This window comes from Eubalaena glacialis, chromosome 5 (genome assembly GCF_028564815.1).
Source record: "Eubalaena glacialis isolate mEubGla1 chromosome 5, mEubGla1.1.hap2.+ XY, whole genome shotgun sequence".
Taxonomy (NCBI): Eukaryota; Metazoa; Chordata; class Mammalia; order Artiodactyla; family Balaenidae; genus Eubalaena; species Eubalaena glacialis.
Genome location: NC_083720.1, coordinates 149,384,525 through 149,396,722, shown reverse-complemented (window position 1 = coordinate 149,396,722; position 12,198 = coordinate 149,384,525). Strand labels below are relative to the sequence as shown.

At 41.9% G+C, this 12,198-nt stretch overlaps 1 pseudogene; it reads left to right on the top strand.

Moving 5' to 3' along the window:
* LOC133091861 (transcription factor Ovo-like 2) overlaps positions 1 to 11,349 on the top strand; it is a 36,346-nt pseudogene extending 24,997 nt beyond the window's left edge.
* Positions 11,350 to 12,198: the final 849 nt, after the last annotated feature.

Below are 12,198 nucleotides of genomic sequence, written 5' to 3'. Positions count from 1 at the left end.
TGCTGGAAGCAAATTCTATCCTCTTAAATTTGTTGAGGCTTGTTTTGAACCTAGTATGTGGTCAATCCTAGACAGCATTCCGTGTACACTTGATAAGAATGTATTTTCTGGTTTTTTTGGATGTTTTGTCTTGTAGATGTCAATTAAGTCCAGCTGGTCTATTGTGTTATTTAGGATCTCTGTTGCCTTATTTATTTTCTGTCTGGATGACCTGTCCATTGATGTCAGTGAGGTGTTAAATTTTCCTATTATTAAAGTATTATTGTCAATTTCTCCCATTATGTCTGTTAGTATTAGCTTTATATATTTAGGTGCTCCTATATTGGGTGCATATATGTTAGCAAATGTAATATCCTCCTCTTGTAGTGACCGTTTATCATTATGCAATGCCTTTCTTTGTCTTTCTTTATGGCCTTTGTTCTAAATTCTATTTTCTCTGATATGAGTATTGCTACTCCCACCTTCTTGTTGTTTCCATTTGCATGAAATATATTTTTCCATACCTTCACTTTCAATCTGTGTGTCTTTTGCACTGAAGTGGTCTCTTGTAGGCAGCATATTGTAGGTTCTTGTTTTCCTACCCAGTCTGCCACTCTATGTCTTCTGTTGGAGCATTTATTCCATTGACATTTAAAGTAATTATTGATAGGTATGTACTTATTCCCATTTAATCCTGGTTTTCCAGTTGTTTTTGTAGTTTTTCTTTGTACATTTCTACTTTTTGTTTTCCCTCTTGTGGTCTGATAATTTTTTTGTAGTCTTCTTGAGTTCCTTTCTTTTTGGTTTTTGTGAATCTATTGTATGTTTTTGATTTGTGGTTACCATGGAGTGCAAGTATATTGACCCATAACTATATCTACTAGCTTTAAACTGATAGTCATTCAACGGTGACTTTTTTCCATCCTATCCAGTTATGTGGTGATCTTTCTTGCAGCTTTTGTTGTATAGGAGATCTTCTGCCAGCTTCCAGTTAGTTTTCCATGAGAATTGTTCCACATGTAGAAGTATTTTTGAGTGTTTGTGGGAGGCGGTGAGCTCCACATCCTCCTACTCTGCCATCTTGATCCTCCTCTGAGTCTCCAGTTTTGATGACTAGGTCACTGACTGCAAAATTTATATAGAAAATGGTTTCACAGCTCACCTTACCCAATTTTCTTTCCACTACAGATGTCTTGAAGTCTCTTCCAGGCAGAGAGTTCAGAGATTTTCCATCTGTTCAACTTTTAAGATATGTAAAATTTTCCCCTCTAGGGCTAAGGAATCCTGTCCATATATTTTAGGAACTCTAAGCTCTTTTGGATATATAAAATCTAATCTGATGGACTTTTGGGATATCTCATAGGGTTTGTATGATCTGTGGTTACATTTATGAGATCATTCTACCTTCTGAAGCATACTTTTTTTTTCCCTGAATGCACAAAATATAAAAATTGCTTGACATTTCAGTAATAGATGTTTTTCCTGAGAAAATCTCTTTATTATATGTAGGTTCTTAATAACAACATTACTTAGAAAATGATACTTGGAATATATTTAAAATGCTAATAGTTCCCAAAAGTAATTATATTCGATTTATATAAACAAAATTTGAGAAAATTTGCTAATTGATATCTAAACAAATTTACATTAACAGATTTTTAACTTGATCTGGTGAACTTTATTTTAATGAGCAAAAACTGCTTCCATCAATACAACTTGATTTGAGAAGTAGCAAAAATTTTCCATGTACAAATTAACTTTATTCAGTAAGAGTAAGTTGCCAGTATTTTTAGGTTTATCTTTTTTTTTTTTTTTTAATTTTTGCCATGCCGTGCCATGTGGCATGCGAGATCTTAGTTCCCCAACTAGGGATTGAACCCATGCCCCCTACAATGGAAGCGTGGAGTCTTCACCACTGGACCACAAGGGAAGTCACAAGGTGCATTTTTAAAGTTTGAAAATTGGTTTGCTATGTGACTTGAAGAAAGATACCAGACGTGCTTGATTAAAATTTGGGACCACATTTTAAAAACACATGATATAGAAACTAAATTGACAAAAATCTATATTTCACATTAAATTGCCTTATTTGTGTGCATATAAGTCATGTCATAAAGTGATTAAATCTTATTTAATTTAAAGCTTTAACGGAGGCATGGATTTGTGTGGCAAGCAGAAGGTTGTGTCTCTGAGTGACGTCACAGTTCCTCCCCCTACCCCCACGCTAAGGTATAAATTGCTTAAAGTAGCCAGAAGGAGGACATTGCTGGGGCTGGAAAAGCTTTCCCTAAGACTGGAGAGAGGACACAGTCATGTGTTTTGTGAGTAGCTTGAACAGGGAGGTGGCAGGCCTTCAGAGAGAATAATTACATGGTGCTCTATGACACCTGTGCCTTGGATCTTCCTTGAATGTGTCAGCCACACTCCCAGCTGAGGAGCTCTGCCCCTGCTCTTTCTGTCTGGAAAGTGCTTCCCTTTGTTCTTCAAATGTCATGCCAATTCTTTGTTCAAAGACAATGTTGTCAATAAAGTTTTCAGTGGCAGATTATATCTTGTCCAAAATGACACAGCAATATTTCCAGTCCCTCATCCTTTTCCAGAACCTGGCTAGAGGCAGAATTTATTTTTTTATTTATTTTTGGCCGCACCACTGTCATGCGGGATCTTAGTTCCCTGACCAGGGATTGAACCTGCGCCCCCTGCAGTGGAAGTGTGGAGTCTTAACCACAGAACCACCAGGGAAGTCCCAAGGCAGAATCTATTTACCAATCTCTGGAAACTGGGCATGCCTTTGCAACTACCTCAGCAAAGAGAGAGAATCAAACATTGTCACTTCAAGGCTAGGCTACAAATCGTTTCTGCTTGGACCTCTCAGGACCCAAGTACTCTGAACTTGGCTTTTTTTGTGAGAAAGCCCAAGCCCTGAGGAGAGGCCATACCACGTATAAGTGTTCGAGCATCAGCTGCTGGATGCTTGAGAGAGCAAACCTTCAGAAGATTCTCTCAGCCTTCAAATCTTCCAGCTGAGGCCTCAAATGCTATAGAAGAGAGACAAGGTATCTCTGTCATAGCCTATCCAAGTTCTTGACTCACAAACCCTTGAGATAACAAATGGTTGTTTTATAGCATTAAGTTTTGGGATAATTTGTTATGCAGTTAGAGATAACTGGCAAAGCTGCTGGTAGGGATGTGTGGCCTTCAGGAAATAATTATTGTGGATCCCGTGTCTATAGAAGACATTTGATTAAAAAATAGATGACAAAAGTCATGGGCCTATGTGAGGTAAGTGATTTGTCAATGAAGAGCTTGTTTCCTCTCCAATCAGTGCACGTGAAGATTCTTAGTCCAATGTCTGATCTATGTTAGAGTCACATCAAATCAGTAGGCCAACAGTATTCTGGTGGTCCAGTCTCTTATGACCCAAGAAAGAAATACTGCACTGGCTGGTGGAAGTGATCGTTTATCAGGTCATCCTCCTTGAACTGGAGCATGGCCATACAACCCCAGGATGAACTTAGAGGCTCAAGTTCCTTGAAGCACCTGGTCAACCTCATGCATAGGTTGGGAAGTCAGATGATGCTTCAAAGAGGAGAAAGTGGAACCAGAGCTCAAGTCCCTCAGTGGCATACCTGGCCCCTGGAAGTCCCAAACATCAGAGAGGAACTTGGAATATTTCAAGGAGCTTCAAAGTATGAGGGACCTTGAGGCATGGGACTGGGTCAGGGGCTCTGCTTGTCACTATCTAAATACCATACTGATTATCAGAACACCTTCTCTAACCTCCTTATTTAAAGTTTCTCCGTCCACTCCTAACACTCTTATTCTTTTTCCTGCTTTGTTTTACTACATAGCACTTACAACCATTTGATACACAAGATAATTCATCTTAAAAATATTAGCATCTCTTTCCTTCCTCTGAAGTGTAGGCTCCAAGAAGGTATTTACTTTGCTTGTTTGTTCACAGTGATATACCTATCACCTAGAATAATGCCTGGAGTGTGACAGGTATTCATGAATATCAGGTAGAGATAACTGCTAAGAAGGAAATAAGAAGGGGTAATGGCATAGAGAAAGGTTGGGATGGAAGGCTACTTTAGCTGGGGCAGTCAGGGATGGTCTCTCTGTTGACACGATGTGTGAGGAGAAGCCTGAATGAAAAGACACAGAGATCCGAAGACATAGGGGTAGAGGATTTCCAGGCAGTGGGAATAAAACTGCAAAGACCCTGAAGTGGAGATGGTTAGTGTGAGGAATAGATGAAGGTGAGTGTGATTAGAGCAATGGAGGACGGTGGAACGAAGTGAGGTTGTGAGAGAATCAGGACCTAGAAAATAAAGAGCTTTTTAAGCCAAACTAGGACATCTGTATTTTAGTCTAAAGTCACTGAAAGTCATTGGAGGGTTGTGGGCAGGAGACAGCATGGTCAGTGAAAGTGAGTGGGCAGGCAGTAAGGAGACGGGCCCCACTGGAATAAAAGGGCTCCAATGGAAGGATATAATGGAAGCATTTAAATGTGGGCAACAGAGTTCAGTTTAGGAATGCTTGGAAAAGAAAATCATTCAACAAGCATTTATCAATTACAGTGTGCTTACTGACAGTCTGCTAGGTTTTAGAGATATAGAAGTTAATAAAATACAGTCATAGAACTCACATTCAGTGGAAGAAGAAGCAAAACCAAATAACGATAAGACCTTGTGCTGTCATAGCTGTCATCACTGATTGTAATTTCATTGTCTATTTTTCCTACTGGACTAAGAGGAACCCTCACCTATTTTGTCTTTCTTGCTTTTCTCTTTTGTTATCTCTGGCTCTGAACATAGTGATGATACTGAGTATATGACATAGTGGACACTATGTATGTGCTTTAAGAATGAATGAGTAGGACTTCCATCGTGGTGCATTGGTTAAGCACCTGCCTGCTAGTGCAGCGGACACGGGTTCGATCCCTGGTCCAAAAAGATCCCACATGCCGCAGAGCAACTAAGTCCATGTTCCACAACTACTGAGCCTACGCTCTAGAGCCCACGAGCCACAACTACTGAGCCTGCATGCCACAACTACTGAAGCCCACACACCTGGAGCCCAGGCTCTGCAACAAGAGAAGCCGCCACAATGAGAAGCCCGTGCACTGCAACAAAGAGTAGCCCCTGCTCGCCACAACTATAGAAAGCCTGCACACAGCAACGAAGACCCAACGCAGCCAAAAATATAAATAAAAATTTTAAAACAAAGAATGAATGAGTAGTTATGAAAGCGATGATGAAGATACATATGGGTATTAAGAACACCAGGGGAAGGGACGTCAGGAAAGATTGCTAGATCTCTAGATGGTGCTGCCTGAGCCAGTGGGAAGTAGGTTTGGCATTTCAGGAAGATATGCTGCTTGGGAAATTCTGGGGAAAATTGGTTTGATGTTATAAACTATAACTTGAGGTGTGGAGACCTCAATGAAATAGCGTTTAAGAAATAGACATGCATCATATCATGGATGCATTAATAAGTCATCTTAAGATTTATTCTAGACAAAATGGGGAAATAGCAAAGAGCTTTCAGCAAAGGAGGGATGTGCTTGGGCTGCCATGGTATGGCACTGATTTGCAGGATGGGTTTGATGTAGGCCACCCCAGATTTAGGAAATCAGTCATTGGCTGCTTTAATGGGCACGTGACAAAATGTTTTGTTGTCCATTCATCTGGAGTTTCGGAATGGAGGCAAACCAGGACGCTGACGTAATGGCCTCCCTCACTGCCTACTCTCCCTGCTGCTTTTAGACTTGTATCGGAGCCATTTGACTCCCACCTGCAGTCTTGCCCTTGCCTTGGGACTTGAGACCACATCTGTCTACAGTCAGAGGTAGTTAAGAAGGAGATCTGAGAGTCCAAGGGACAAAACTAGGCTGCCCCTCTCATTCAGACTTTATGCCCTATATTTAGTAATCTGGCTATTACTTTGTTCCTATAATCAAGATCAAAGGTCTACCCATATGTCCACCGGGACCGGGGTCATGTCTTGTTGTTACTACTTGCCTTGGTTGCAGAGTTTACATCATATTTCTGTGTGAATTAGAAAAAGGCGTCTTCTCTGGGAAGAAACAGCTGGAACTTAAAACTCACAGGATTGGTAGGTAGCCCCGATTGACTCCCTTGGCTGGACACCTGTATGCTGTTTACAAACTGCACAACAGGATGCGTTGGTCCTGCCTGAACCCCATGTCCTGTCTGTGAACCTCAGCCCCATGACCCTCATCTGGTGACCAGACCGCTAATACCAGGTTGACCACCTGCCTGGGTCTCCCACCGCCACCCCCTCCCCAAAACCTAGCTGAGTAACTCCTGCCTGCTAAGACAGTTTAGGATTTTAGGGCAAAATGGTTTTAATTCAAGTTTCATTTTAGAGAAATATATTTGTAAAATTTTTTCAATTAGGTTTAGAAACCGTATTATTAAGAGTTCAATTTACTTATCTTTCTTTTGTAAATTATTTACTCATTAGAAAATTAATATCTGGTTTTACCATATATGTAGTTAAATTTCTTCTCAATGGTTGGTCCAAGTGTTTACTATTATATTTTCTTTCTCAAGATTACCACCTAGGGCTTCCCTGGTGGCGCAGTGGTTAAGAATCTGCCTGCCAATGCAGAGGACACGGGTTCGAGCCCTGGTCTGGGAAGATCCCACATGCCGCGGAGCAACTAAGCCCGTGAGCCACAACTACTGAGCCTGCGCATCTGGAGCCTGTGCTCCGCAACGGGAGAGGCCGCAACAGTGAGAGGCCCGCGCACCGCGATGAAGAGTGGCCCCCGCTCGCCGCAACTGGAGAAAGCCCTCGCACAGAAACGAAGACCCAACACAGCCATAAATAAATAAATAAATAAATAAATTTATAAAAAAAAAAGAAGATTACCACCTAAATTATAAACCAGGCATTCATATATGTATCTTTTTAAAATCTCTATTCTGTTCCATTGTCTATGCATATATATTGTTACACCAATACAACCTTGTGTTAATTACTCTAGCTTTATAAGAAAGTATATATATATATATATATATATCTTTATTTGAACTAATGTTTTGGGGAGTTTTTACCTGAAAGTCTACTAGTTTGATTTTACTATAGCTACAAAAATTTCTTTTAGGTAATGTTTACATGGTGCATCTTCTTCAATCCTATTTTTCCTTACTTTTCAGTATCTTTATATTTTATGTGAACCTCTTGTAAGTAGCATATAGTTGGCTTTGTTGTTGTGGTGTAATATAATAATTTTTGTCTTTTAATTGGAGAAATTAGTTTATTTTCATTTATATTAATAACTAATATGTTTGGATTTAAATCTATCACTTCGCTATTTGTTAAGTGTTCATCTTATTTACTCTGTATTCCCTTTCTCTCATTTAGGTCAGTTGTTTGCTCAAAATATATATGATTTAAGTTACGTTATCCCAGCAGGATCCCTGTACTAAGATACAAATATGCTTAGAAATAGGCAACTTTAAAAAATATAAAACCATACCTTGAAAGAGAAACCATACCTTTAAGAGAAAGCTAGCATCTATTCAACCCCAGTATTGGAGGGACCTAGGTTATAGCTGGAAAAGTGTCCAAGGATCAAGGTTGCGGTGGGTAAACACAGTCTTCTGATTAATTCCTATAGTCACAGGTGTGTGTAGTAGTCAGTCTTGCCTGCACATAAAACAACCACACTGTTGCTATATCCTATAACAATAAGTATTTGTTCTCACACTGGAAACCACATGAATCATCCTCTGCGACTCTGTTTCCAAGGCGGCTCCACTCCATGAGGGTCCATTCTGGGGCTCAGGAAGTAGGAATAGTGGCTACTTTGGGAGAGGTTGGAGTCACACCTAAATAAGTGTAAATAGACAATGATATTTAAGATCTGGACTTGAACTTGTACAGTCTTACCTCCACCTGCATCCATTGACCAAGACAAGTCACGCAGAGAAGGCCAACATCCAAAGTACAGAAAAATATCCTTCGCCAAAGGAGGTATGGGGTTAAGGAATAGATATTTGCTGGACAGTAGTTTAACTGACTTCAGTGTCTAGCTAGAAATGCGTTTAAAGCACCCATCGTTCTTTTCTGTGCTTTTTGCTCATGTGGCAAAAAAAGTCATCCTTGGGCTTCTGTACCTTCTCATTTTGGTCTTTATGAATCTTTAAATGAAATCTGGAAAGCAGCTGGGTCCTTTCTTTACAAAATCAGCTTGCAATAGCCTACCATATATTTTAGAACTTGAAAAAACTCATGTAAAATATCTGACTCCTTTCCTCCTCCCCCCACAATAGGGACTTCTGTGGGGCTCTTCAGAGGCAATGAACCTCAATTTCAGTAGGCAATTTCAGCTAGGTTCCATTAAATGTAGGAATTTGTTTTTGGGCTTTAGCATGTTTGCAATTATACTCTGAAATTACAGTATTTTGAAATTGATTCATATAATAGGTATTAGAATATAGAAATTCATAATGTAGACATAAGAATAATGCTTCAATCCTTTCCTTATTATTAATATTAGAGGAGAATAATGAATTCCCAATGTATTAGAAATATTATGTAGGGAATAAGATGAAGGTACTTCCAAGAATGCACTCACATATATATAATGCATCATACTGTCCGCCTGCCAAATATAAACCACACAAATATAAGTCCTCCACATACGAGAAACACCTAAAGGTGAATAACCACAAGATACATATCTAAAAGAGTGTGAATACACTACCATATATAAAACAGATAACCAAGAGGGGCCAACTGTATAGCACAGCGAACTATACTCAATATTTTGTAATAACCTCTAATGCAAAAGAATCTAAGAAAGAATATATGTAACTGGATCACTTTGCTGTACACCTGAAACTAACACAGCATTGTAAATCAACTATATTTCAACAAACATTTTTTTTAAAAAAAGAGCATGAACGAAACAAACACCTCCAATCCATTGAATATATGCAGCAAAACCAAAAGTACAGGATGAGATTGCAGAATATTGGAGCAGTTATTATCAGCGGTGGGAGTTTCATCATTACCTAATATCTTCAGATAAAAGGAATTCCTATTAGTCACTTCAAAAGAAACAGAAGAATGGCAAGAAGGGATTTATGACAATAGTGGAAATGGCATTGTATTTTTAGAAACTGTGAAAAACAAAACAGACTCAATGAGGGTTTTAATTTGTTTGGTTGACCCAGAATGGCAAAGCATCACTGAGGCTGCAAAGTCACGAGCAGTAAAGACAGAGCACAACCTAAACACCTGGACAGAAGATAAAATAAAAAGGAAACCAGGAGACTTGGGAAAAGGGAAAAAGAAAGAGAGAGAAAGAGAGAGGAAATAGTGCAGGGTGATTGCCAGCTTTAGCTCTCATGCGCTCCTCTGGAGTTTTGCTTTATTGTTTTTATTCAATGAGAATTTTTCTTACTTTTTTGCTCTATAAAGAATGCCTTAAAAATATATGCAGCATTTTGTATGCGCTGAACTGGGAAGGTTCCTCCGAACATTTAAACTCTTTGTTGCCAGAAATAAAGTCTCTCCTTATGAAAATCTTCACCAAGTCTTAAGCAGAAACAAGACTCTTAAATTATCATAAAGTTTCCCAAATCTTTTTGTTGTTGATCTGAGATGCTCAGTTTTGTAAATCAAAGTCTTTTCTTTTGAGATAATTTAAATACATAGATTTGTAAAATATATCCTATCACAAAAAAATTCCAAGAATTTTTTTCCTGCCCTCTGTTTCTATAGCAGCATCCATTTTTTGAGCTGAGTAAGATGCAATCCACAGCAGCCTGGACTGTGGAGATGGTCCAAGGGAACAATACAAGGAGTGTTTGGAGGAAAATTATTTGATCAATATTCAAATTTCATTTTATCAAATTTTAGTTTTACGAAGCCCAGGCTTATGAAGGACAAAACGCAAAGTGTAAAGCATATCTCATTCTTGCAGTGCCTTAAGGCCAGGCTATGGGGGTCAGTGAGCTTTCTTCTTACTCCTGCCTTCTTTCTTCAGAAACCATAGCTTCTTTGGAGCTTATGCACTTTGATGCACCACCTACCAACTTCCTTCATTTCTGTCATAGCCATTTTCTGGGCCATTCTCCTTCACTCACAAAAGACTGAAAATCCTCATCTTTCAAACTGGTCATTCTCAGGTCAATGTATTGGCCTCTCAGCCATTTGCCCTAATTATTTTCCATTTTCTCCGCCACCCTCATCTTTGCCCGGCAGTCCCATCGTTCCTCCTGAAAGCCGCTCTTTTGCCCCTTGCTGTTTGCCCATTTCTGTTCCCCTCTAACCTTGAAAGAACCGAATTAGCCTGTTGATTCTTTTCCTGGATAAAAAGAAGAATGAAGTAGTTAAAGAATGACTCGCCCTCTACCCTAATAGCCCCCTTAGCAACCCTGCAGGCAGATCACGAGAGCAAAGTGAACCTCTGAAGGGAGAGTCAGCCGGTCTGCACTCCATGGAGGAAGATGCAGAACCCATCCTCCTGCCTGGATGACTCACTGAGATTCTTCCCCCGTCTCCCCTTTAAGCACTGTCCCCGCGGTGGTCTCCGCCGCGATTTCAGGCATAGGTGTCGCCGAGCCGGGAGGCTGCGAGTGGGCCGGCCGGGCGGGAAGGTGGGCTCCGCGGAGCAGCCGGGACCAGGGGCCGCAGTCCGGGGAGGGGCCTCCACGACGCCTGAAGTCTTCCAGGTGAGGAGGAGGAGCCCGGGGGGTCTCGGCCGCAGCCGGGATGAGCGGGATCCTGGACGAGGAGAGGGCAGACCCCTGCGTCCCAGTGCACCGCGGGCACCTGCGGCGAGCCGGCGCTTCGCACCTGCGCGCGGTGCCCCCAGGCCTTCGGCCCGCAGCGCACGCTCACCTGGCACCTCAAGGGCCGCAGCCAGGGGAAGAGGCACCTGCGCGGCTTCTGCGGCAAGGGCTTCAGGGACACACCTTGGACCTCCCTCGAGAGGCACGTGCGCGCACACGCAGGCCTTCGCCCCAACAGGTGTGACGTCTGCCACAAAGCCTTCACCCACGCTGCTCCTTGGGGTCCCACCCGGAGAAGATGCACGGGGCGCGGCGGCGGCATGCCTGCACGTCTGGGAGGACTGCGGCTTCACGGGCTCCTCGCGGGAGGACCTGTACCGCACGTGAATGGCGCCCACCCGGGCGCGCGTTCCTCCAAAAGACATCCAAGAACCTGGCAGCCCTCTTGCAAAACACGCTGACGTCCAGGCTCCGGGGCAGCGCCAACCTGAGCGAGGAGGAGGAGAGGCAGGAGGGGGCGTGGATGCCAGCATTGCCACGTGTCCGCAGATTCCCCGTCTTGAGGGCCCCCAGCCCCACGGGCTCTTTCTAAGTCCAAGCGTTCCGTCCATCTCTCTGTCCTCTGGGGTCCCCAGTGGGGAGCTCCGTTCCAGGGCTGTCAGTGATAACAGTGGCTGCAGGCCCCCCCATAACCTGTGTCTTCGGGAACGCTGTCACATGAATGAAAGCTTGTGGATGGCTATGATCACCCTCTGGGGTTTTGGGAATTTTTTTTAGGATTTTCACACATGGAGGCAGGAATGTTCTTAGAGAAACACCCCTTGGAGAGATTGATATGGTGCCTTGAAATAAAAGTACTTCCACTTGAAATGCTAAAAAAAAACCAACTGCCATGGCCGAGCAGCATCTTTGGAGTTGGTCTCAGGACATGAGCCCACCTTCTCCCCCGCTTTCCAGCTTTTCCGATTAAAGCATCTTTCCTTTCTATTGACACTTCTCTCTTGAATTATTGGCTTTCAGGTGGTGAGCAGCCGACCCCAAGTTGGGTAACACTCCTACCCTAGACCCTATTATCACCAGTCACTGCCCCATCACAGGAATTTGTTTCAAGCATCTCAAGCTGTGGCCTGTTCACATAACATTCTGGTAGCTTCTACCAGCTCAATTACTGCAATAATCCAATTGGCACCAATTCTTTGTACCTTTTCAATATCACTGCTCCCTGCTTTCTTCGATTTCCTCCTTACTCATGTCTGAGGCTCGTCATATCACTTTCATGCAAACACACCAAAATCTTTTGCTTTCCCTCTGTTTTATACACTAAAAAAATCCCATCCTTTGTTGAATCAGCTATCTATGTTCACTGATTACAGGAAAAAAATATATACTCACATAACTTGTGATTGAACATACTACAAAAATCATGAACCAAGCCCTCAAA